Genomic DNA, 27540 nt, shown 5'->3' on the forward strand with positions numbered 1-27540 from the left:
TTGAACCTTTTTGATTTATGCTTCATTTTTCTGGATACATCAAATATTTTCTTTCATAACTGGATAGATGTGGGACTTTTGAAGAAGTTTGACAGGCCTTTCCCAAGCCAGTCTTGGGATGGACTATTTCCTTCCTGGCTCCAAATTGATGATGGGTTACTTACCCTCATATAGCATAAGGCTTTTGCTGCCTCCACAGTTGGAGGTGGCTGTGCTTCTGAATACCAGTTACAACACGAAGCCACAGGAGGGGAGAATGCTCTTGTGCTCAGGTCCTGCTGCTTCCTGATTTCTCATAGGTACCTGGCTGGCCACTGTGACAACAGGATGCTGGACAAGATAAGCCATTGGCCTCATTCAGCAGGCTCTTCTCAAGTCATTATGTTAGTACATGACTAAACCTCAAATTCCTATTTTTAAGATTATGTAGAATGTCCACTACTGACAACACCCTCTATCTAGCTGCGACAACCTCTGATGCTTCAATACAAGGTGGGGATCCCAACAGTGTGGTGAAATAATGTGTTCATTCTTTTCATCTAATGGTTCTCCATTTGAGTGGAGAATAGCAGAATACGTGTTTGTTTTTTCCTGAAAAGAGAATCTCGTGCAAAGATGGCTTATGGCACCAAAGGATTTTGCTATGGAAGAATGAAGAGTGGCACAGTGAACGAAGATGTTAGATTATAAAACACAAGTATGTTTAAGACCACATTTGTCAAAACAGAGTTTGACTGGCCTCAACATTTTCATGCGCTTGAGTAAAAGGTTCTTGCTGCAGCAATGCGGTCTAATCCTTTCCATTTAAGAAGCAGTGGAGCAGTTCATGTCTGCCTATGCTTCACTACTGGGACACATCCAGCCATCCATCCCAGCCCCAATTTCTAAAAGGTACACATCTGAACAAATATATTTTTGCTACGGAAGAGATTGCGTTCCCTAGAGTGCCAGCCCCTCTGGCCTAGCATTTCTCTGGACGCTGAACTCATGTCCTAGCAGCGCGCTGATAAGCAGTTGTGTCCTCATTTCAGCAATGACTTCCCTTATGTCCAGTCTTTTGAACTAGGCTGTGCTATGCCATAAGTATGCCCAGGGCTACCTCCAGGTTTTGGTGACATCTTGTGCCAGCATGATGCCCTGAACTGGCTTACAGCCCCAGCTTGTGATGTAACATAGGTTCTGAAATCAGCCAGATTAGGTGCATCTAACAGTGCATGGGATCAGACCAAAAAATGACTATAAGTCTTTCCTTGGAAAATTGTTTGCATTTTCTTCAGTGTTTAAATATCTTCATCCCTAATTTTGTTGTCATAATTAATTTAAGGCACGAGTAGTTTAATTCATCTCCATCTCTAAAACTTTGAAAAGTGTTATATTTTTGCCCTTGGTTACATTTTGCAACAGAGTTCTATGTGTCACTGATGTATTATTGCATTAAAAGTATTTTCTTCTTTTAGTTTGAAATGCATAGATTTTATTTTTGCCACTGTAACAGGAAGTGCTGTTCTTTATGTTGTTCATTACTTTGTGCATTCCAGCTATGTTGTAGTCCCATCATTTTTCTTTCCCTGAGCTCCATATGCAGAAATATTTCCACACAGGCTTTTTTTTAAATCTACCCTTTAAATGTCAATATTTTCTGTATTTTTCAGTTGGAAATATCTCAGTGCCTTTGGTTCTCTTTCCGCTTTACTCATGTGTTCCATTTTCTGCTGCTTAAAATGAATTATTTAAATAGCTAACCATTGTCATAAAAACTCATAGTTCAAAAGTATGGATTCACTCAGTGCAAGTTACTTTGAATGTATCCATCACTGTCCCATTTCTGATAGTGATAACAGTGTGCAAGATAGCAAAATCTTACTGCCCTTCTGAGGATTCTGATTGAAGCCCCCCTATAATGCTGATCAGGGGCATAGATGTATTGGACTAAGACTGCACATATCCTCTCTCAGAGAGCTGTGTCTGAGCTCTGGGGGATTCTGAATGCAGTATTTCTTACACACAACACACCCTTTTAAGTCCTCATTACAACAAATCCATGATCAGAAATCTCCAGTTTGCAGACTTCTGTCACTGGTTAAGAGCAATTATGTAAGTATCCCTTTACTATTTTACCACCTTACCCTCAATTTGCATACTCAAAAAATGGGTTTACTAAATTTATTTACCGTACTTCCCCAAAGTGGTGATCAGATGGCAGCCATGCAGGACAGTCATATTCCCATGCACTCAGACATAAATCCTGCTTACTTCGATAGGATTGACTTTGAAGTAAGCCTAAAACAGGATGGCACATTCACAGCACAACCCTGAACATTAGAATTACAGCCTTATGCAAGTGGGTATTGTTCTGTTAGTTGCAGATGGAGGAAAATGTATTATGTTCTAATGCAACTTAATTTACCTTTGTTTGTTCAAATACTACCAGTTAAAGTGCTGGATGATGTCAATGGGATGTAAGTAATCTAAGTGTCTCCAGGATTGCAGATACCATCATCATCATCATTTTAGGAAAAGCATCAAGCCAATTTGTTTTCTTGTTTGATATTTTATATATGTGCTTTGCAGCAGGAAACAATTACGAACATCAGTTTGATGACAATATGCACATGATTCTGAGATAGTGTTCTGGAATGGTACACAATTTAAGTCTTATTCATTTACTTTCAAAAGTAACAGCTAATCGAGCAAAAATGAACCATCTTTTCAGTTATTTAGCTTTAGGGATTGTCACAAAATATAATGTAACTGACAATGAAAGAAGCATGCTTCTAATTAAAATAACATTGATTCAACATATGGTCTCCTGCATTTGCTTTTCACTTTTTATTAGGAAAATTGTCGCTTTTCTCTTTAGTGCCATCTTGTGGGTCAGCCAGCAAAAATAAGTATGAAGGTATCTCTTCCTGTAGTATATGGCAAGTATGATCCTAAAAACTGGAGCAAGATTGTCCAGTACACAGAAAGTCTTTGATTTTACAGAAAAACCCAGGAGAACACTGTTTGCAGACATACTTCTGTGTCTGTCGTGGGGGAAAAGACAGAGCAGTATGGCTGGGATTCAGAATAATGGGATCTGCACAAAAATCTAAAGGTCATTTACATGATAATCTTCAAATGCAAAAGATTCATGACAACGTCTCCTTTGTATGAGTGACAATATGAAGAGGCACTCCAATTATATGGTTGAATATTATTGGTTACTGCATGAGTAAACTGCTTTTAGAACTTAATGGTAGCATTCCAACACTGGTGTTTTCTTCTTCCTTTCTATTCATATCTCAATTTTCTTTCATGATGGAACTCCAGGAAACTTACACAAGGTTTCCAGGTATCTCCCATCCAGACATTGACCAGACCTGCTTAACTTCAACAAGGTTACTATACCATATGCCTGCAGGCCATGCCCTGGGACTTGGTATGAAAGGCACAGCTGGTGTTATGACCCTGGATCCCAACGATATCATGATTTGTACCAACTATATGATCCACAAAGTAGTCAACAGCACTCTTGTGTTGGAAATTGCCTTATAGCTTCACCATGAAACTGCTGTACTGAATGAATGCAGTAGCTCTTTGGGGGTAGGGTTCAACGTTTGATTGGTACCCTAGTGCAGCATCTCTTGTGACTTTTGGACCATTGAGTCACCAGTTCCAGACTTGCTAAACCTGCAATTCACAGTCATTTCTTGTACTAAGGCTTGGGATGTAGGGGAAAAGAAAGGGATTGCTCAGATTGCCAGAGACTGGATCCTAATAAACTGAAAAGAAGGTTCTAGCTAGAGCAGGTAAACAAGATGCAGATGTCTATGCTGTATCATTTTTCAACCATCTGACAGAAGAAGCAAAGCTAATACATTTTGAACTCTCTCTGATCCTCTTTCAGTAAAAAAAGAAAAGGGGGGGGGAGAATGCATATATGTTCAGATTTGGCTTGATGGCAAAACTAACTGTAAATATCATGCTGGTTTTATATGGACATACATACATATACATGACTTAGAAACATAATAATTTAGCAAACAGGATCGAGATCCAAAGGCTATATGAGCGCAATAGGTTCTGAACAATGCTCAGCATGAAAACACGCTGTTAGGATTGGCAAATAAACCCTAGAGAATTAAAATGGAATGTACGTGGTTGTCCTCAGAACACCACAGAGATAAAGTCCGGGCAAGCATCATCCTCCCATTGTGAGCATCTGACAGAGTTATTAGGATGCTATAATTTTTAAATTAGCTTTTTATTGCTTTCACTGCCAGTTCTTTTTGGGGTTCCATTGCCAGATATTTGTCTTTGTTTAAAAGCAACCAGTCTTATTAACCGCTAAAACAAACTAAATGACAGCAACAAGGGCAGCAATCCTACACTCCATTTCACACCCAATTTTTTTTCCCCATTTCAGTTAGATCCGTCGAAAGACCTTCCTGGTTTATTTTGATTTTATTTTTAAACCAAAATATTTCACATGCAAATACTGTTGTATTTCTACATATATATTTATGAGTCTCAGTGGGCAAGAAATCAAGTGCCCTCTAAACGAATTCTGACATGCAGCCATATGATCACTCCACAACAAGTACAGTGGTTGAAAGGTTGTATGTGTGATGTTCTGTACCTTTGCATTTTGGTAGAATTCAAGTGTGGCCATACTGCACAGCTGGCAATATCAAAAGCAACACGATGGCCAGAAACAATAACAATGTGAAAAACTTTATGGAATACAGTGGTACCTCGGTTTAAGAACTTAATTCGTTCTGAAGGTCCATTCTTAACCTGAAACTGTTCTTACCCTGAGATACCAGTTTAGCTAATGGGGCCTCCCACTGCCGCCGAGCTGCCACTGCGCGATTTCTGTTCTCATCCTGAAGCAAAGTTCTTAATCTGAGGTACTATTTCTGGGTTAGCGGAGTCTGTAACATGAAGCGTCTGTAACCTGAGGTACCACTGTAATTCAAAACATCAAAACTAACAAACTGAAGTCTCTGAAAGTCTCTGAAAGTCTTTAAATGAATCACAGTGCCAGTCTTTCAGAGACTTTGTTAGTTGTTTGATGTTTTGAATTATTCCATAAAGTTGTTCACATTTTTATTGTTTCTGGCCATCTCTTGATATTGCTGACTCATATTTTGCAACACAGGGGTTGCTTTATTTACTACATACTGCACAGCTGGCCTGACCAATACTGGCCTCATGCACTTCTGAAAATGCAAATTCTATGACCAGAGTCACGCCCATTGTGCACTCTTTCTTTAATCAAGAAAGACTTCCTGCCAGCCAGATGGTTAAACTACCAGAAACCAAGTTGGATTATGATAAAAATAGACAGGTGTGAGAAATCTCCTTAAGTTTGAGCCTGAACTGGATAACATTTAAAACTCCCCTATGCTGCTGTATATTAATTATAAATCTCCGTGGGAGGGCAGACTTCAAGGAAATGCTCCAAATTGGTTGGGAATACAATCTGCACAGGTAATTAAGCTTCTGAACCCATGGAGAATACGCACAGGAGGAGCTGAATGTCATAGGCACACGACGCCCTCACCCCACCTCCCAGTCTCAGAGGTATCTTAAAATGGTGTGCTTAGGACATGATATCTTCAGACTGGAGCTATGGAACTGGCCAAGGTGCTGAAGTACTTAGCTACTGGCTTAAACTGGGCTGTTAAGACACTCCATTTTGGATGCATGGCTTGATAATTCCTTGAAAAACCTAAGACTTTGTTATCTCTCTATCTATCTCTATCTCTATCTCTATCAATCTATCTATCTATCTATTTATCTATCACTATTGCTAAATCAGATTATAGAAGCTAGCATGTTTTGGTTTTGTTTATTATTAACCACTTTCAATTTTAACTTGAGGATGGCCATTTGTCCAGTCTAAGTTTAATTTTAATCTATTTGAATTAATTTTGGGGTGCATTTTAATTGATTGTTTGTTTGTTTTTATGTATATTGTGTTTTATATGATGTTAGCCGCTCTGAGCCCAGCTCCGGAAGGGGAGGGCGGGATACAAATAAAATTATTATTATTAATAATAATTTCTTTTTATTTTCAATTTCCTTATGCCTTTATGTGTCTTCTGTGTCTACTAGCTGAAGTACACTAGAGTTCTGTCCTCAGTAACGGTATTTACCAATATTTAAACTGCACATAAGCCCTAGTGTTTTGGTCAATGTTGTGATGCATTAATACAATTTTAAAAGGAATGTGTAAGATAAGCCCAATCAGACCCTGGGTTAAAGGAATATAAGGAATATAAAAAAACCCATGTCATTCCCAGATAGCAAATTATCAACCAGCAGCAATCAGCCTGAATAAAAAAACAAGTGCCAAAGTGGTACCTCATTCCAAAAAATAATTATTTTCACCAATGTATAACCTGGTAGATCCATTTACTATCTTACCCAATACCGGGTAAGTAGGAGGAAAAATAGGTCCCCATCTAGTTGGGTAGGAGAGCTGTAAATAATGTCAATACATTTCACATCTGGCAAGCAATGCACCTCTTTGGTTTCAGAGAGTACATGGGTAGACGAGTCTAAAAAGCCCAGGACAAAAATTTTCACAGCCGTCTAGTGACTATGGTGGCTCATTTAGCAGAAGTAATGTATTTTGTGTATATTCAATTCTGACCAAACTAAGCCTCCTAGAGAATCCCTTAGTTGGATGCCAGCCAGGCATTTTGTTAGAACTTCACCCAAGTTATCTTCATATCCCACAAGCCCTTGTTCCAATATTACAATTTCTAATAAAACAAAGAAACCACCACCTCCTTTCTTTGACAGGATTCGATACATATTATCACATTTGATACATTTAAGCTGACTCTAGCAAAACTGTCTTCCATCTTGGGCAGGCCAGAATTTGATGAAAACATATAGTTAAGAAATGTAGCTAACTCATACCAAATTCCTTGAACACTAAGTTCACTCACTGGTAAAATTGAGCCTTTTTGTAATTGGAATTTGTATGCTCCTAACCTTGATCTGCTAGTTCTTGTTATATCTTTTTCATATTTGTTTCCCCTAAAGTTATATCAAATTTTCATAAGTTTATTAACATGCAAAATGAATGCTTTGTCCCTCATTGCGATCTTTTAAAAAGTTTCCTGTAGATTATTTTCCTTTGTCAACCCTCAGATACTGGAATGGTATGTTTCATTCTACTAACAGATTCAAAGGCGGAAAATCTGAGGACACAAATTCATACTGTTTGCCATTTCCTAGCTTTCACAACTAGATATGGCAATTGTCATGGCCTTTGGCTAGTACAAATAAACCTATTGAATTGAACTAGATATGACAGCTTTTGTTATGGCTTAGCAGAGAGGCCATGCTCATTTTGTCCTCTATTAAGGCAACATCATTTACAGTCTGCTACACTATATCTTTTCCCAGCAATATGTTTCCATTATTTTTGGTTTGTGGTGCATATTCATATGCGTTATTGGTAATGTAGAATAGCCTTTGGACATCTATTCTTTCTAGTTCCTAAATATCTCATGAACATTCTTTTTTATATATATTGTCTACACAAGCTAGATTATGCTGGGGTTTTTAGTCTGGTCCTGGAGACATAATACTATGGCACTAGTGAATTTAATGGTCACTGAAACTCAGACTACAAATTGCTGTGGTCATAGAGTTGTACAACAAGCAAACAAGAATTCCACAGAATCATAAAGTGCTTGGGGGGAAAATCTCACCTGAGTACAAGCGTCAGCTTTTGTGCGGATCGGAGAAGCAAGAGACAGTTATGGAAGATCTAGATGGTTTTTACAAATATAGGGAACACACCCACTAATTTCATTGAGTCTACTCTGGGTATGACTTAGATGGATATCACCTTTATGGTGCTTCCAAACAGGTGTTTATTGTGGGATTGGTGCATGCAAGTGTTTCACATAGTCCACACAAAGTTGCTGGAAGAAACATACAGTTCATAGAATTATAGAAAAGCAGGTTTGGAAGGGGCCCCAAGAATAATCTAATCCAATGCCCTGCAATGCAGGAATCACAGATCATATTCAGCCTCCTCCAGTTTAATCCAGACTTTCCTTCCCTGCAGAAAATCCATTAAGTTTATTGTCAATGACTCCTTTGTGATATTTTAAGATCTGTTTGCAGTATTAAGCCCCTGTGTGGAAACACTCTTAAGTGTGGAAGAGGCAATAGAAATGCACCCCCCCCCCAAAAAAAACCCTTCTTTCATGCTCATGGCTCTACAACACTCCTGTAAATTACTTGGAAAAGAATATTACTAAGAGGATTAACCTGGAGAGTACACTGAATAATGGAAGAGATTTCCAAGGGGACAGTATTCCAATATCTGCACTGGATTCCAATAGCCTTCTGGGTATGATTCTTTTAGCTGATATTGACCTAAAGGTTCACATAGTTAGATGAGAAACTGCTGCATGCTCTTTGCTCAGTCTTAGACTCTAAGATCAACTGAGGTCACTATTGTGATTTTATCCATATGCCTACTGAGTTTATCTGATGATAGGTATAAATAATGTTAGTCCCAGTAGTGGATCCACATTTACAGAACTCATTTACCTGTCCTCCCACCACCCTGGGAGGGCTTCTCACTGAATAGCAGAAGCATTTCCTGAAAGTGTTATAAGATTCTCCTACATCAGGCCCAATATGTATGTTGTCATTGCAGTGTGGTAGTCACTATCCCATGACCTGCTCCTCCACTTTAATGGCACTGTCTGTACATGAGAAATGTATGACCAAGCAATTGATGTGGTTACTTGCCAAGTCAACATTACCCTGTGAATAAACGGAAAAACAAATCTTTCCACCTGAAGGCAAATGTACAATTCTGTGAATTCAGTAAGTGATAGCTACTAATTTTCTCTTTTGTCTTCCAGGCAGAAAATCAAAACCATTTAAACGAAAGGATGCATTTTAAATCAATGTACGTTGATAAGGTGCAGACATTGCTGCTAATGCTTGCAAACATTCTTCGTAAATTGTATACATAATCTTTTATGTTTTTGCTGCAGATACAGACTTTAAGTGGAACGCTTTGAGGAAGGTTCTTTAAATTATTGGTCTCACCTCCCGTTTAATTTGCTGTTATTTAAACTTTAGAAACAGACCACATACCACAACTCTTTCACACTGTGCTGCAAAGCTAATTGAAACCAACATTTTTTGACATGGAAAAGTCTGTCGGTTGGCTTCTGCCCTTCAGCAGTCACATAGTAAAGTGGTATTGGCATGAGATCATAAATTACCACAAAAAGCAAGCAACATTTAATGACAATGTAATCTACCAGGTAGGTATGTTTTTACAACACTGATTTGCCATGCAAAAATTGAGAGGTAAGTGACTCTGGGTATCATTTCTACCTCAGAAATGCAATTAAGCTCTCTGGTTGCTGCAGAGAAATAGAGGGAAAGGCCTGGAATTCACTGTAGGATAGACTACACCTAAAATCAGTTTTTGCACACCCCAAAGAAAGCATACTAAAACTGACACACTGGTGGCATACTATCTACCCAAAGCTCTCCTAATCCAACCTACGGCTTCCCTCACAATTGCTGGTGACGCTGCATGGCCAAAGGTCCATACCACCACACGTGGTGGATGTGTCAACATCTATTTTTGGGTCTTTAGTTTTCCAAAATTTATGAGATCTACCAAAGCAATGGTTAGATATGGACTCACAGCCATTCTGAATATTTTTTTCTAAAAGCAATACAGACCTAAAAAGTAACACTTTGATTTGTCAACCAGACTGACAGTCATACAGTTTTTGAAATATATAAAAGCAGGGGTCAATGGAATACTGGCACAAGAAAATTTGGAGAATTGGTAGAGAAATTGAGAATGGCCAGGGTAAATATAAAAGCAGACAAATTTGTTTCATACTAGTTTGATTTTGTTGCTTCGGTTAACAAGAACGATAAAAATAGAGCACAACCATTATATTAATGCTCTCATCTGCAACTCTTAACTGCCAATTTTTTCTTGAGATTGGACCAATCACACTTTACTAAGTCAGATTTATTTGGGGGAAAAATACCAAGAGAAAAAGTATAAATTTACAATGGACACAGTCTTCATCTGTATACTTAATTGCTTTTGGAACACTGTATTTGTTGTGTTTATGCGTGTTGTCATAATTATAGAACCGATAAAAAATAATTTACAACAAAAAAGGAGAAAGACCTGATGCAAGCCTGCATGACACCTCAGGATTGATCATTGCCACATTCATCTATAAACATCAAAACTGACATTACCAACGAAGCATATGGACATGAAGTTGCCCTATAATGAATCAGACTATTGATCTATCTAGAGACCAATACTGTCTAACTAGCAGATCTCTCTGTATATCCTTCAAATTTGAGATGTAAAAAAATTAAACCTGGGATAATTTGTATACAAACCACATGCACTGCCACAAAGCTGTGGTATACAGTGGTACCTCGGGTTAAGTACTTAATTCATTCCGGAGGTCCGTTCTTAACCTGAAACTGTTCTTAACCTGAAGCACCACTTTAGCTAATGAGGCCTCCTGCCGCGCCACCAGAGCTCAATTTCTGTTCTCATCCTGAAGCAAAGTTCTTAACCTGAGCTACTATTTCTGGGTTAGCAGATTCTGTAACCTGAAGCATATGTAACCTGAAGCGTATGTAACCCAAGGTACCACTGTATTCACAATTTGTTCACCATCTGTACCATCACCATACAATTTGAAAGGACAACTATGCAGAATTTAAGCTACAAAAAGAAGTGCCAGACACCTGTATCTTGACCCTTGAGTTTGAAATGACACTATGTAAAGTTTACTCTTAAGAGTCGCCATTTTTTCACTCTTGAAAAAGAGGAAACGCTTCACAAAAAAAGATAAAAATAGACTCAGAATTGCATGTTTGCATATGCTAATTTATATGTATGGGTGCAAATGTAGAAACAATGACTGTAATTTAAATATAAATACGGCTCACCATGGGGGATGTGGGTGGCACTGTGGTCTAAACCACAGAGCCTCTCGGACTTGCCGATCAGGAGGTTGGCAGTTTGAATCCCCGTGATGGGGTGAGCTCCCATTGCTCGGTCCCAACTCCTGCCAACCTAGCAGTTCAAAAGCATCCCAGAAAGTGCAAGTCAATGAATAGGTACCGCTCCAGCGGGAAGGTAAGCAGCAATTCCGTGCACTGCTCTGGTGTCGGTGTTCCATTGCGCCTGAAGCGGCTTAGTCATGCTGTCCACATGACCTGGAAAAACTGTCTGCCAAGCGGACAAACGCCAGCTCCCTCAGCCTGTAAAGCGAGATGAACACTGCAACCCCAGAGTCGTCTGCGACTGGACTTAACTGTCAGGGGTCCCTTTACCTTTACCTTTTTACAGCTCACCATGTTGGAGACGTCTGTGGCCCAGTGACTCGTCTTCTAGTTAAGCCTGTTGTCCAGGTACTAGGGCTGGCTCTATGATGAGGCAAAGTGAGGCAGGGAAAGGACAGAGCTGTGTGTGCCATTTGGCATGCCCTGGTACCCATACAATAGCCAGTGGAGGCCACTGTCATTTGACCAGTATTGGAGTGACATTCAACTACCAGTATGGGCCTTGGGGGAGAGTGCCATCTTTTCCTTCAGCTCAGTTGGCAAAATGTTGCCTTTACATAACAGTCCAGGTCCTGACATTGGCCTTAGTGGAGACAGGTGCAGTACCTCTAGGATTAAATGCATATATGGCTAAAGATGTATGCACATCAGTTAATTAGAATTAAGTTTATCAGCTGCTCTGAGAAGCACAAGGCAGGAAAACTCACAAAGAAGTTGGAATAAAGACTATTGTAAAACCAATCAAATCCAGTTCATAAAGTAGGGAATGATTAATGTTATGTGACACGATGTCAATTCTTCAAAGACCAAGCAAATGTTATTAAGTGGTGAGAATAGAAATGTAATTGCAACTTACAGTCTGCAAATAAGCCATATAAATATGATTTTTAAAGCTTCATTGAAATGAAATTGCCATATTATCACATTTTTTAAAATTCCATGTATATAATGTCAGTGGGCAAAATGATAATTGCATCAACCAGTCAAGTTCAATTAATGTATATATCTGCATCTAAAAATAAATTAAAAACATATTTTCTTTGGAAAGGAACTGTCTCTTCATAGATAGTTATCTACCTAGCTAGAAAAGTACCATCTTGAATTAGGATCTAGGAAGTTGATACAAGAACACAAAGCAAAATGTAAAGATAGCAATAGGATAATTTTAAATGTTGAAAAGCAAACCATGTTATTAAGTACGGTTGACAATTTTCCATCCCTGATTATTAGTGGTTCTTTCGTAGAAGCTTTTTAATTCTGCGTGTCATCTAGAAAAATATTATCTTTATCTTTCACTGTTATCTCTAAATGAATTATGACATTCCATTACTTTTGTAACTGTCAATGATACACGCTTTCCTTAACTTTTTAATTAGACAGGCTACAAGACAGAAAATTGCTTCGGGCAAAATATCCAAATAGGCACTTGTCAGGTGTATTATATGGAATGACTTTTCTTTATTTCTTATTCTCTAAGCCAACAACATTAGGGCATAGAAATTTTAATTTAGATCTGCAAAGCTCTCATGATACCTTATTGGTATGTATGCAATTAGTTGTCTATATCAAACCTTCATCAAGCCAAATGTTACCTGTGTATAGACCACTGAATGGAATTTGACAACTAGTATTTTCCTATTGCAAGGATAAAAATCTCTGAGTAACAATTAATTGTGTTAACAAAAGGATAATCAATGCACTGCCGTAAACTGACAGTACCAATCACAAATCTAGGAGACATCTGAATGAGATTACTTGATATTTACCTTAAATCCGAAAGGTAACATTTATCTTAGTGTGTACGACTCTCATCAATTGAAGTTCAATTAGCTGTTGTCACCATAGAATTTCAGCCAGACATTGATTATTCTTTGGAGAGGGCTGTTCTTAGCCATTAAACTCTTCAGTTTTATTGAAGGCTGAAGAGACTCTGTTTTTCTGTATTCAGAACTAAAACAAAAATCAAAAACAAGCCAGTATAAATAAAACTTGTAAATAAAGAGAGAGGCGACATTTGTGGGCCGAGTATATCTGTGAATCTATTTCAGTAAGAGTGAAAATAAGATGTTAAAAAAAGAATTTTAGCATTTAAATAGGTATAATGGTATTTGGAAAAAGAGACAATTATTTTCTCTTATCTTGTGCATAATTCATAGAACAAAGACACACAACGCTGTATGAGCACTCTTAACCATGATAATACAAGACTACAAATATGGAAAGTTGCTTTGAATCAAGTCAAAGCACTGGTCTATCTTGCTCAGTTGTCTTTTCACTAACTGGCAATGGTTCTCCCGGGCTCTCAGAGGAGAGTCTTTTCTACCCCTTCCTAGGGCCTGAGCCTCCAAAAAATGCACCCTAAGACGTTACTACAACCCTTCACTATTTTGTGAACTAAGTTCTCATATGAATTCTAATATTATCAAGAGTCCACATGCCCACTCTTCCTAGCTTTTCTTTCCAAGAGCAGTAGTGTAGGAAGACAGAGACAATTGTCATTTATTTTGCTCTTCCTATAATTGAAAAGCTTTCCCTTTATTTTTCTTCTAAATGAGGCTTTTATGATTTGGGGACATGATAAGATATGCTTTCAACATCTGGGGGTCAAGGGAACTAGTTTGTTTTTTCTCTTGATAATATATATTACAAAAGCAACATATATCACAGAATAATAGGTGGTGCTTTTTTGTTTCTTTACTATGTTAAAGAATGATATACATTTCCAATTTATCTACAATGAATGTCAGAAAATGACAGCGATATTTGTTTTCCACCCCATGTAAAGTGAATGATAATGGCTCACCAGATGATTTATTTCTCTTTCCTCTATCGACTCTGATCTTGCTGTGCTGGTATAGTTTAAAAATATGGATATAGAGGAAACCAACTGTTTTGAGTTTCAAAGAACAGTAACTTAATTTTGATTCAAGTTTCTATCTTAAATGGGAAGTACTACAGTACACTCACTACCTAAAAGCATAAAATAGCTCTAAGATGTTGAGTCTTATGTGTGCGAATATTATGGCCAATAAAATCACACATTTTGTTGGAAAGACAAACCAAAAGAAGTTGAAGATCTGTTTAGGGCAGTCAGTATTGAACAGGAAAGAAAGCATTTCCCTATCAAAAATGAGAGACAGAGCTATTGCCACTCTGTTGCTACCCACATGGAAAGCAGTTGACAAGTAGTCTTCCATTGGGCTTGTTCCATTTCAGCACTCTTTTCACTATCACTTTTCCACTTAGATCTGCATGATGGTGAGGGGGTTGCAAGACACAGGGATATGGGGAGACCATCACCTACTACAAATGTATATGCGTGGTGCTGTGGTCTAAACCACTGAGCTACTTGGGCTTGCTGATCGAAAGGTCAGCGGTTCGAATCCCTGCAACAGGGTGAGCTCCAGTTGCTCTGTCCCAGCTTCTGCCAACCTGTAGCAGTTCGAAAGCGCGCCAGTGCAAGTAGATAAAGAGGTACAGATGGTGTTTCTGTGCGCTCTGGTTTCTGTCAACGGTGTTCCGTTGCACCAGAAGTGGTTTAGTCATGCTGGCCACATGACCCGGAAAACTGTCTGTGGACAAACAGCAGCTCCCTCAGCCTAAAGTGAGATGAGCGCCGCAACCCCATAGTCACCTTTGACTGGACTTAACCATCCAGGGGTCCTTTGCCTTTACCTTTTTACTATAACTGTTTTCCGCTTGAAATCATTAGGCTGGAATAAAGTTCCAGACCCTCCAGAATCCTGTTAACTTACAGACTGGCTAATATATCTGAACATCATATTTGGAAATAATGGCAGAGTCAGTCCCTTGGAGGAAGGCTATCTTTTGTAGCTTTGAAATGAAGTCAGGGGACTAATTAATTCCCCTAACATGAATTTGATTTGTGTAGAGATACTTTTCTTATTATAATTCACATTATTTTCGACTTTGCCAATGATAGATATAGATTAATTTTAGTGCCAATGCCACCTTGTCCTGATAAAATATAAAAAGATAAGAGTCCAGCTTAATTGCCGGCTAGATAATACATTAGCTTTGTTTGTCATCAGGTAGAACGTGGTGTAATGTGATACACGTGGTGTAATGTGATATATACCATTCTTCAAATGCCGCCAAATAGGAAAAGATGCCAAAAGATGTCTTAGACATATTCAGAATATGTAATGATCATATGTCAGATGATCATATTGTATTGCACTCTCATAAATCTGCCACTTCAGAAGGCAGATATTGGCATTGCATTTTTGCATATGAATCCTTTCCCATAGAAATAACTCCATGTTTATAGAAAGGTATAATGTCAGGAAGAAATACCGTGTTTTTCCGTGTATAAGATAACCCCTATTTTGGGGGGCTCCAAATTAAGAAAATGGGAGGAGATTGCCCAGAGTTTTTGAGATAGGAGGGTTGCTGACATACACTCACCCGCCTGACCAACGCTTCCAACCACACACATTGCCAAGGCCATCAAGCATCTGCCCACTAGCTGCCAGCAGCAGCCAATCGACAGCAGCCCTTGTCGTAGCCAACAATCACCCTCCCAATCGCCGCTGACAATCTCTGTATATCAAGTAAATTAATTACAGTTTAGACCATCATGGTATCAGTTTGTACAAATAAGAAACATTTCTTCCATCCTGCCCAAATACATTAATTGAGACAGAGATCTGACAGAAGCTGAAAATATAGTCAGAAAAGGGTACAAAAGTATTTTCTAAACACAGTAAGATAATAACAGAGGGGGGAAATTAAAGCAAAGTATTTTTGGAATTGCGTAATTGCTGAAACAAGAAAAAGCTTGCAAGTGGAGCTACTGCTAAACATTCTAGTCTGTTTATTAAATTTTGTAAAAAGTCACTTCCGATATTCACGTGAGATACCAATGGTGCCTGCATCCAAACATGGATAAAGACCTCCATCTCCACCTCAGGAACATTTGCACTGAGCTTGGCAACGATATCTCAAGAGGTATCCAGATTGGCACAGGTTGGAACTGTCGTGCCAGATTTCAATCATGTGAGTTGCCACCTGCATTCTGAAGTGGTACAGGCAACAAACTGGGTTTCCCCCCACGTCATCTTGCTGTTTGAGAGAATAAGGACTAGTTTGCATGAACATGTCTCATACCTGAAAGTCAAGTCATGGGTATTGTCTACCCTGATCAATGGCTGCTCTCTGAGGCTTCACGTAGAGTCTTTTTCAACCAACCTTCTGTCCAAGCACCATTTAACCAGAGGTGTCAAGGACTGAAACCGGGACTTTTTGCATTCAAAACACAAACTCTACCACTGTAATGATCTCAGGCAGGCAGGCAAGCCCCAATATGAATTACTGTATTTTTCTGTGTATAACACGCCCCCTACAATTTAAGAAAATGGGGGGAGATGGCCCAGAGTTGTTGAGCTTTTAGGGGGGAGGATTGCCCCCAGAGCTGCTGAGCTTTTTTGGGGGGAGATGCCAAAAATCACTCACCCGACTAATGCTGCCAATCATGCACAACACAGAACAAAATAATCATCTGCAAGAAAGCCCAGCTCCTGCAGGGGCAGCCAATCCACAGCATCCATTGCAGCATACACCATTCTACAACCCAGTCGCCGATGACAAGCTCCTGCTCATGGCTGCAACCTATCGCCTGTCCACCCTATGCACTATCCATGTATAAGACCCCCCCCCCCATGTTTTACATTGTTTTACAGTAAAATAACCTAGTCTTATACAGTGGTACCTCGGGTTACATACGCTTCAGGTTACATATGCTTCAGGTTACATACGCTTCAGGTTACAGACTCGGGTTAAGAACTTTGCTTCAGGATGAGAACAGAAATCGTGCGGCAGTGGCACAGCAGCAGCAGGAGGCCCCATTAGCTAAAGTGGTGCTTCAGGTTAAGAACAGTTTCAGGTTAAGAACGGACCTCCGGAACAAATTAAGTACTTAACCCGAGGTACCACTGTACATGGAAAAGTACAGTAATGAGTCTCTGGCAGTTTTATGGTACAAATTGGTCACTCTGAGTCTCCACCCCTTTCACAGCATGAAGGGCTCCAAAGTCCAGTCCTTCCTCTCTTGTTCTTCCATTACATTTTAACCCTTTCAGCTCTTCTGGTTCAGGGAAAAGGTGGGTGAACTCCCCCCCTCACACACTATCAATCAAAGATCCCTTTAAATGCTGCCTACCTCCCAGTTGCATAGTAACCCCCTCAATGTCATCTATCTCCTCCCGTCCCCCTGCCTGCGAGCTCTGAGTCTGTTGCTCCTGATGAAGGGGGGGGGAACTAACCCACTCCTACTCTGTCTGTGACTGCAATTCCTCATCTCCAGGGTCAGATTCTGGCTCCCTCTGTATTGGCATTCCTTCCTCTCCAGAGTCAGACTCTTCCCAGGCATTCAATTCAGCCATGTCCCTGACAACCACTCAGCTATGGACCCTCACCCCATAGCTATGGTTTATGGAAATAGTTGCAGGTCATAGCATGCCTTCTTCTAAATACAACTATTGTCAGACCTTTATGAGGTGGATTCTACAGTTTTATAGTAGGGGTTTTATGAAAAGAGGTATAGAAGTGGCACAGAAACCCTTGCAAACTTCCTACTGGCATTTGGTTGGTCACTGTGAAAACAGGATGCAGGGATAGATGGGCTTTGGGGTCTTTTCTCACATTTTCAACACCAGAAATTTACTGACTTTTGTTGTTGTTTAGAGCAACCCTCTCTCATCTCAGTTCAGAAAAGAAAGAAAAAATGTTATAAATGGTTTTGGATTATTCGGAATGTCCTTCACTCACTAGCAGCAAAAACTGAAACTTATGTTGTTCTTACAAAGCTAACTTAAGTAAGAATTAGGAAACATACTAATATCACTGGATTCATCACATATGGCTGAATTCTTACTTGAGAAAGAGCTATTTGGTAAAGGGCCCAGTGGGAAATTAACTAGAAGGAACATCCAAGTATGTTGGAAGATCTTCAGGAAGAAGAATGAATGAACTGCCCAACATCTTTCCACTGTGATAGAGAAGACAGCCTATTTCCACACAAAAACCATTTTCAGGCCTCTGATATTCTTCTCCCTCTGCAACTATGCAATTACATTACCACTTAATATAACAAATGCTACCAGCATTGTATTAGCAATGGATAAGTCAAACCATAAGTAAAAAAATAGGGTTCACTTGTGGAATCATTAATGCAAGTCTGTCTGGAAGATGGAGCTGGGTTGGGTTTTGCATGAGAATGGGCTCAAGTTTTTGAGAAAATAATAACTGTGAGTTTCCCAAAGGCTTTAATTTCAAAAGTGGAAAATAGAAAGCAGTGATGAAATCCTTGAAGCTAAAAAGATTTTGCTGAGGTCATAGTGCGTGCACTGGGAGCAAAATAACTAGAGGTTTCAGCATTATTTCCCATCAATATTTGGTTATAGGTTCCATTGTGCAGCCACCTGCTGCTTCTGAAAACCTTTGTCTGTTTGATGAAGGGGGATTTGCTTGCCTGAAGGAAGTTGTGATATTTATTTAAGGAACAAAGCAACAGGTATCAAGGCATTTATTGACAGGCTTGTGGGGAAATGAAAGGCTTTAAGCTAGGCTGACCCTTTCTGATAGCAGAAGGACCAGTGCAGATATGGAAAATAAGATTGGGAAGGTGCCCAGGAGCCCATGATGGCTAAGGTGATGGATAGCAGGACACTCACAAGTCTGGAATAGTTCAAGAGCAAGGCTGCTATCCAGGGACAAAAGGTTATGGTAGAACTAAGAGTTTAGGCAGTCCTTTTAGTGCTTTCAGTCAATGACCATTGTGATTTTTCAAAGAAGACAAAACAGATTTCAGAAATACAACCCCACCCCACCCCACCCCACCCCCCAAAAAAAATCATTTTAAGAATAAGGGGGGAAATGAAAACTAAAATTAAAAAATCAGCCAACAACACACTAGCCAAGTATATCAAAGGGTTTGTCAAAATAAAACATCACCATGACAATTGACTGTCGGATCTAAAATGTTCAATCTAATTCCTGATGTCAAGACAGCATTTAGGAGTCCCCTGTGAAAAAACTATTTCATGTCTGCCTCTCCCTGCAATGAAAATGGGTTACAGTCATTCAGCATTATCTCAGGGTGGAGCTTAGTGGTACCAGGAGAATATGGCAGTCTCCCTGGCATCTCGAGGTGGTGTTAGAATTACCCCATCCACTCTACTCTTACCTGGTGCACCAAACTGTGAGTCCATTTATTTGTGGCTTCCTCTCTCTCTCCTTTCCAATAATATATTTTATTTAGGGAGAGAAGTGTGCCATAGAATACCAGAGAAAAATCTAGAGGTAGTTCGTGGTTTTATAATAATATACTTATGCGCAGATTTATGCACTTGCATGAAGGGTTTGTAAAAATCAGCTGATGGGCAAATATGAAACCTAGATTCATGCTAGGTAGCTAGTGGCTGTGAATAAATTTTTAACTATAGGATTTCATATCCCATTGATCAGCAGCAGTGGTTATACTTCCAAAGAAAAGTGGGTGTGGCAGATTACCAGAAAGTGAATTGTGTGAATAAGTGCATATTATATTAGAAACACTAAAGTCCTGAAATATAGAGGGTTAGTTGGATTGACTAGTTCCCCAGTTCCCACTGGTGCCCACTGATAGAGTTTGACTGCAGAATTGGCACTTCTGCCCAACTTTGTTGAAAACAGGTGACTAGGTTGAAGCCACAATCTTCAACACACTTTCTTGTGGCACCGGGCAGTCATTCAGTGACTGTTTGCAGCCTGATCCACAATTCAGCTAAACTGAAGAACTTTGATTCATGCAGGTTTTGGTTCTAACATGTATAAACATGAAAATGTCATTAGGATGGATTTTAGCAACTGTAATGCAACCTTTCAACAAAAGGAACAATGGCTGCACACACAAATCTGCCCAATATTGCCATGATGCAAAGTATATCAGATAGCTATTAGCTATCATGTAGCCATTTTACCTCCTGCCAACCTAGCAGTTTGAAAGCACATCAAAGTGCAAGTAGATAAATAGGTACTGCTCTGGCAGGAAGGTAAACGGCGTTTCTGTGCACTGCTCTGGTTCACCAGAAGTGGCTTAGTCATGCTGGCCACATGACCTGGAAACTGTACGCCAGCTCCCTCAGGCAATAAAGCGAGATGAACGCCCCAACCCCAGAGTCGGCCACGACTGGACCTAATGGTCAGGGGTCCCTTTACCTTTAGCCATTTTACATCTGAAGTCCAAACATGTGAGACAATCAGCAGACCATTCAGGCAGATGACCCCCCCTCTCTCTCTCTCACACACACACACACAAACACACACACTGCAAGGGGTACTTCAATTGCCCCCATATTATATAGGCATCCTGAGATCCAGACCCATTGAAGTCAGGGGTGTTCAATGCCCTTGGAAATCAAGTCTCACTTTTAAGTGCTTCCATGCAGATTTATGCACTTAGATAAAGAACTACTTTTTCAAAGGCAAAATTGCATGTATGCCCACACCGAAATGTAATGGAACTTAGCAGCTGAAATTGCCTTTGAAAATCTACCTTCTTTTAGAAAGTTCAGGCCTTATGTCATTCCCACCCCCCAAGAGCATGTCTCAGCCCTCCTCCCCTTCCCAGCTGCTCTCTGAAAACAAATATGAAAGTGGCTGTTGTAAATCAGGAAAAATTCATAACTTGCTTGAGGTGTAGCAGCTGTTGATTTAGTGATCACATATTTGGTAGACTGTTGCTGTGAGGAAAAAGTTGTGCCTATAAAAACTGCAAGATTCGTTCAACATTTTGATGGCAATAACTGCATCTCATAATAAATAATACCAGTGCTTAACATTTATGACTCTCATCATATGTTCAAGGAAGTTTACAAGCATTAGCCACTTAATCTTCCACACATGTATGTAACAGAAATATGGGAAAACCTTTGTTTTCAGATATGAACCATAAACAAGCAGTTATAAGCATTTTATTGGGGTGCAAGCCTTATGTTACAGAAGGCAAGAGGGCTGACATGCTGCGAGATCCTAAGGTATGCTTCCTCTCAGTGAGACATAGTGAGATTTGCAAATGAGAGCCAGTGTGATTAGAGTGTTGAATTAAAACTTTGAAGTTGAATTAAAACTTTGAAGTCATGGATTTAAATCCTCACTCAGCCATGAAGCTCACTGAGTGACCTTGGGCCAGTTGCTCACTCTTAGCCTAACCTACCTCACAAGGTTGCTGTGAAGATAAACAGCGGAGGGATAGAAACGCAACAAACAAACAAAGGCGCTTAAGATCGCAGCCTTAATGGCTCTCTCCTCCCCCTCCAAATGACATCTTATTCCTGTCCCTTAGAATTGGGACAGCCAATATGGCACACTCCAGATATTGTTGGACTACAACGCTCATCATCCCTGACCATTTTCCATGTTGGTTAGCACTCATGGGAGTTGGAGTCCAACATCTTCTGGTGGGCACAATGCTGGCTACCCTTACCTTGAAAGGTACAATTGGCAAATACATAAGAGGCATCTGAAAATCCAGGTTCGTATTTTAAGACTCTGCCTGAGCAGTGTTGTAAGACAGACAGCAATGTTGCTACTCAGATTGTCACTCGCTAGGTTCAAATTACTCACAAACCTTTGAAACTGAGAGGTGTGACTTTATCTAAATTACAGACCCTCCAAGTGTCCCTATTTTCCAGGGACAGTCCTGAATTTACAGATGCTGTCCCGGTTTCTGATTTGATCCTGGAATGCCCCACTTTTCCTTAGGATGTTCCCATTTTCATTGGATAAATGTTGAAAGGTATGGAGTTATGTGACCACTAAGCCAAGGAGATAAGTAACTATACAACCTTTAGAAGACATCTAAAGGCTGCACTATATAGGGAGGTTTTTTTTAATGGGTGGGCTATAAATGATAAAATTGCGGTAGTTGTTGTTGTCGAATAGGATGTCCCTATTTTTATCAGAGAGATGTTGGAGGGTATGATTAATTACCAAACATTTAACAGTGCTGATTTGTTTAACAGAAGTTTGTTTAAATAACCTTCATTGTTTAAGAATGGTTTTTTTCTATTTTAAATAAAGGGGAATTTAATAATTATATAGCTTAGCCACTATGAGGTACTTATCTTTAGCTGCTGGCCCATTGCAGGGCAGGAGGAAGCTGAGTACACTTGCCTCGAGTCTTGGAGGCCTAAGATGCTTAGAGGTGCCCGCCAGGGACCGACTGCTTTTTTGTTTGAGTTTATAACAACTTCATTCCCCCACCTCGGGCCTCAGAAAAGCTCTGCATGGGCCTGCTTAGCTATATCTGGAAGGAGTCCTCTAAGCGTTCCATGACAGATCCTTCTTCCAAAAACCAAAATGAAAAGCATAGCTTAGATTTCCCTTTAAATCTCAACTTGATCATACAGCCCAGCAGACATTTCAGAATGTTCACATATGACACATATTTGCCAGAGGGTAATAGCTTACCCCCAAGTGTTTCCCATTCATTCCTCTGATAAATTTACGTTGATGGCTGTCGCTTGGAGGTTTATATTTAGGCAGAAATGTTTGAGATGCTGTGAGTTTACAAACCTTTAGTCTAAGTCAGACCTTAGAATGCTTTTAGTTGGGCACTGAAAACCCTTTTATAGTGGGTGGGATGCAAAGGTCTCTGGCCACCTTAAGTAGAGAAATATTGTTACTTTAATGGAAGAACCACCCATTCAAGTGAAACGATTTGGAAACTATTTCTTTCCCTCATTTAATGATTTACATGCCTTAGTCCCTTATCACTGAAGGTGTCAAGAGAGCATGCTGCGTACTGACAAGAGTTTGACATATACATTTAAATGCCACAGACCACTGAATATTTGCAAGTAAATAATGTGCCAAGAAAATATTTTTATGGTTCCTATGATTGTGATTTACTTGAAAAGAAGCTATCAATCTGGATTTTGATATGAATGCCACTCTCCTGGAAACACACATAAGATAAAGAACAGGATTGTCTATGGAACTCTTAAGAACATACAAGCCACATCATCTTGATGAAGAGTGTCCAAAGAAATTTTGGTTTGCTGAGCATTACAAGTGGACCTTCAGCCACAACCATCTACTGAAAGAGTAGCCAGCAGGGAAGCATAGTCCCAGTTCAGATAATCACCTAAATTATTGTAGATGATCAGGAATGAGTTGCTGTGAGTCTCAAGCTCGCTCATCATCTCCCTCCTAACCTCCCCATTTATGCGCAAGAGGAGTAGAGAAGATGTTTCCACAGAAAAGTATGTGCGTGTTTTCTAATAAAGGTGAGTTTAAAGAAATCAGAATCAAACTGTGGTTTCAGAGCCTGGTTTGTTAACCAGCTTTGGTTTAAAAAAACAAGCAAACACAGGTCCCCAAGTTCAGAACTGTGGTTTGCTCTAAAAGGCATATGAAAGCCTTTATTCTCCTCCTCTTGCATGTGGAAGCAGGAATAGCACATAGCTTTCAGTCACCTACGCAATTATTGTTTTGTCTGAATTGGGCCATGATATTATAGAGATGGAAGGTGATGACTGAAGCACACCCCTGTACTTCCCTACATGAGTTGTCAAACACAATACTATTGGTGCATGAATAGGGCTTAGAATCATGCACACATATTTTTAATTTTCTTTTTTCTTTTTAAGTAGAGAGATGGAAACTGGAAACAGAGATACTGGTGCAACGGTTTCACATTGCCTCACAGAATGGGTGTCCTTGAACTCTAGAGAAGGGCACCATAAGTGGGCACAACTTGCCCATGCTTCATCTGCCTATTCACCCATAATGAAGGCGTGTAACTTCCAAGGCATTTTTTCTCTGCAACTGGCAAAATGTGAAAAGGGTGTGAATAACACACGACGAAGGCAGTTTTCCAATGACCTGAACTACAGACCAAAAGGCTATTATGGACATTGCATTGTCAATCAATGCAGCCAGTGGCATTTGACCTCTCTATTCTTTAAAATCATCTTGGGAACTGGGCTGTGTGTTTTTTAAATCCTATGCAAGAGAAGTGGACAAATCTTTCCAACAACAAGTCCCACAGTAATCTGTTAGCAAGTTCTCAGGGCCAGAAGGCACAATGCCACACTTCCCCCATCTTGTAAGAAACACACAGCCACTCACACGTTACATTCAAGGAGCTTGCAATCTGCCAACTTGTGCACACAAATAGTTGCACTGCAAACTTGTGCAGCTATTCACATATGTTTCATGAGTGAGGCGCACCTGTGAACACAACAGCTGAGCTGTACAAATCAACAAGTGCAGGCATAGGCAAACTTGGCCCCCCAGATGTTTTGGGACTACAGTTCCCATCATCCCTGGCCACTGGTCCTGTTAGCTAGGGATGATGGGAGTTGTAGTCCCCAAACATCTGGAGGGCCAAGTTTGCCTATGCCTGAACAAGTGTTCACACAAACACTTGAACATGGATAGAGAGGGCATGTAGATGTTCAGTGTAACATGTGAATAAGCCTAACATTTTATGGGTAGCTATGCAAGCAATTTGTCTCTCCATAATACTGGAGACAAGGAGGCAGCATTCAAGCATTCGTAGGCTTCTTTGTTTTCCTGTGCTTTCTCCCTCAGAAGCTAGCAAGCACTGGACCTGAATGCCCGGCCTTTCCCTCCTTTCTTTGATCAGCTTTTCGATGCAGTCTCAATGGGTGCAAGAGGCACAAGCTGAGCTCTCTCTCTCTGCTTTGTCTCGTTCTTCCCCACTGCCTGCCCCTCGCTGTATCTTAGGCAAGGTTTAAGAATCCCTGAGCCAAGAGCTCTATATAGTCTTTTTTATTCTTTATGGCAAGTTGCAAACAGTAAATGAAACAATCAAAGAGTGCTCTGCTGCTGTGTAGTATCAGACAAGAGTTCATATATCACATGGAATATTTCCTCTCTACTGATTCTTTGAAGGTTTTACAATACACACATGTATTTGTTCTCCCTTCCCTGCTGCTCATTCTACAATAGAGTACTGTACAGTGCACCTGGAAGTGTCAGGGCAAGTGCCCTTGAAGACAAGTTAGAAGCTGCAGCTGGGGCAAAATGCCATCGCTCGTCCTGATTGGGTAGCAGGAGACGGGAAGGTATTTGGCAAACGCTGAAAGAACTGTGCTGCATGGAATTCAAGGGGCTTAAATTTAAACCCCTTCATGACTTGGGACTCAAATGCTTTAGGACTCATTCTCCCTACATGCAGTGGGAGTGGCCTGTTCCAAACACTTATGGGAAATGAGCAGCAATCAAGGAGCGAGGGCTTTTTATTGCTGTTGCGCCAGATTCTGGAACGCCCTTTGAGATTCATCCACGAAGCTCACCAGGTGATCTTGGTCCAGTTGCCATCTGTTAGCCTAATCTACCTCACAGAGTTGTTGTGAGGAGATGGGGGATCTTTGTACACCCCCTTGATCTCCCTCAGAGGAAATAAATTCAATAAATAAATAAATAAGATGTCTGCCTGCTGCATCTGAAAGACCAGGGAAAGATAAGGGACCTGAAAATGATGCGGATATGCGCTTTGTCTGCCCTCCGAGTCCCAGCTCCATCAATGGGGGAAAGGAATCTACATTAGCCACTGCCACACTTGCTTTCAAAGAAGCTCTTTGTACCTGAGATGTGTTTGGGAGGATGGGCGTCTAAACCTGGCATCCACTGCAATTTGGGTGTATTTAAATGCTCATCGCATGAGAACCCAAGCCTGTGGAAATAGGAGCTGAGCGGGAAGAGCAAACAGTTGCTTGTGCACTTTGGTTTTTTGAGCGGATGTCTACTGAGACCTTTCACAGGTGCTATTAGAGGTCTTGACAGGAACATGGGTGCCTATGGCTGATATGCTGGTGGCCCCAAGTCCCATTGAAATGAATGGGAGGTGTCTAAGAGCACATATGCATGGGGAACGTCTGAGGGGGCAATGTATCTTATTGCTTCGACTAAAAGGCCGGAATGCAATAGATTGTTTTCTCCTGATGTTTAGCACTGTATTTTCACTTTGTGGATTCAACAAAAAGGGAAGCACAGGTTAGCTGAAAAATCTAGGTGTTACCAGATACTTTTTAATTTGGAAACTGACCTCACTTCAAATCCTTATGATCCCGAGCACAGAAATGCTTACACAGAGCGGTCTGTGGTGGTTTCCAACCACATTTTGAAAGAGCAAAGACCAAGCATTCCATTCATGTTAATGCACATTTTTACAATAAAAAGAAATGTAGCTATCTGTGGTGAAATAAACAGCAAGTTATTCAATGGTTACATAGATTAATAGGAAACCTCAAAGCGGTCATAATGGGGAAGATATCTACAATTCCCATAACTCACAGGCTACTCAAAATCAATCTACATCAATTGTGAGATGCACACACAAAGTACTTAAATCAATTCAGTTTTATCTACTAAAATATGCCAGTCACAACAGCTATAAATATCTTTCTCTGGCTATGTTTCGGATTCCAAAAATGCACTTTTGACTAATTACAGTATTTATTTATTATGGCATCAAGAGAAAGAAAACTATCTGCATTCATAATAATGTGTACATAATGAAAGCTTCAGGGAGTGTAACCATGAGTAGTATTTGTCAAGCAAATATCAGCACAAAACAAATTACTATTTTCCTTTTGGAACTACAACATCCCAGAAAGAATGGAAGTGACTTCATACTGATGCGCTCTTCCACACAGGAGCACAATTGAGCACAGAATCAAGATGAGCATAGTTTCGTACAAATTTCACTGATTTCTTTTAGGTTATCCTGGTCTCTGGATAATGGGAGTGGCATGAATAAAAACTATCAACATTTCAAAGTAAAATGTGAATGTTATGGATTTGCCAACAAATTCTTCAGCGTTGGCTTTTCGCAAATTCTATAACTTGTCGACTAACATTAAAGTATTAAATCCATTGCACGTCAGTTATTATGTAGCAGAGAAACCAAATTCTATAGCCAACCAGCTTTGCAACACAATTAAATACCATTTTTATTATCTTCTGTCAAATACTGAACAGTACTGTATGTCAGTTGTCAAAATACAGTAAAATGCCAAATAGCATTGTACATCAACTATAAAATACAGTCAAATATCAAACATAATTAGATATCAAATACTCAACATTTGCAAAGCCCACATTCACAGGGTCAACATGGGGGAGGGGAGAAAATTTTTGTAACCAACTTTGGTTCTTCTCTAGAATGGCCTGTATTATTGTTTAATTATAATTGAGGCTAAACCTTGTAATTGGCAGACCTTGTCTCCAAGTAAATAAATTGGCATAGGTTGCTTTGAATAAGTCTCACCGTCTTCCAGCCCTTGTAACATTCTGCGGATGTTCTTTAGATATTGTTCATTTTGCATTCTTATACCCAGGAAAAGGGATTCTGTGAGGGTGTGTGAGAGGCTGAGCAACCATTTAATGCATCTCACAGAAGGGATACTT

This window comes from Podarcis pityusensis (genome assembly GCF_964106645.2).
Source record: "Podarcis pityusensis genome assembly, chromosome: 10".
NCBI lineage: Eukaryota > Metazoa > Chordata > Lepidosauria > Squamata > Lacertidae > Podarcis > Podarcis pityusensis.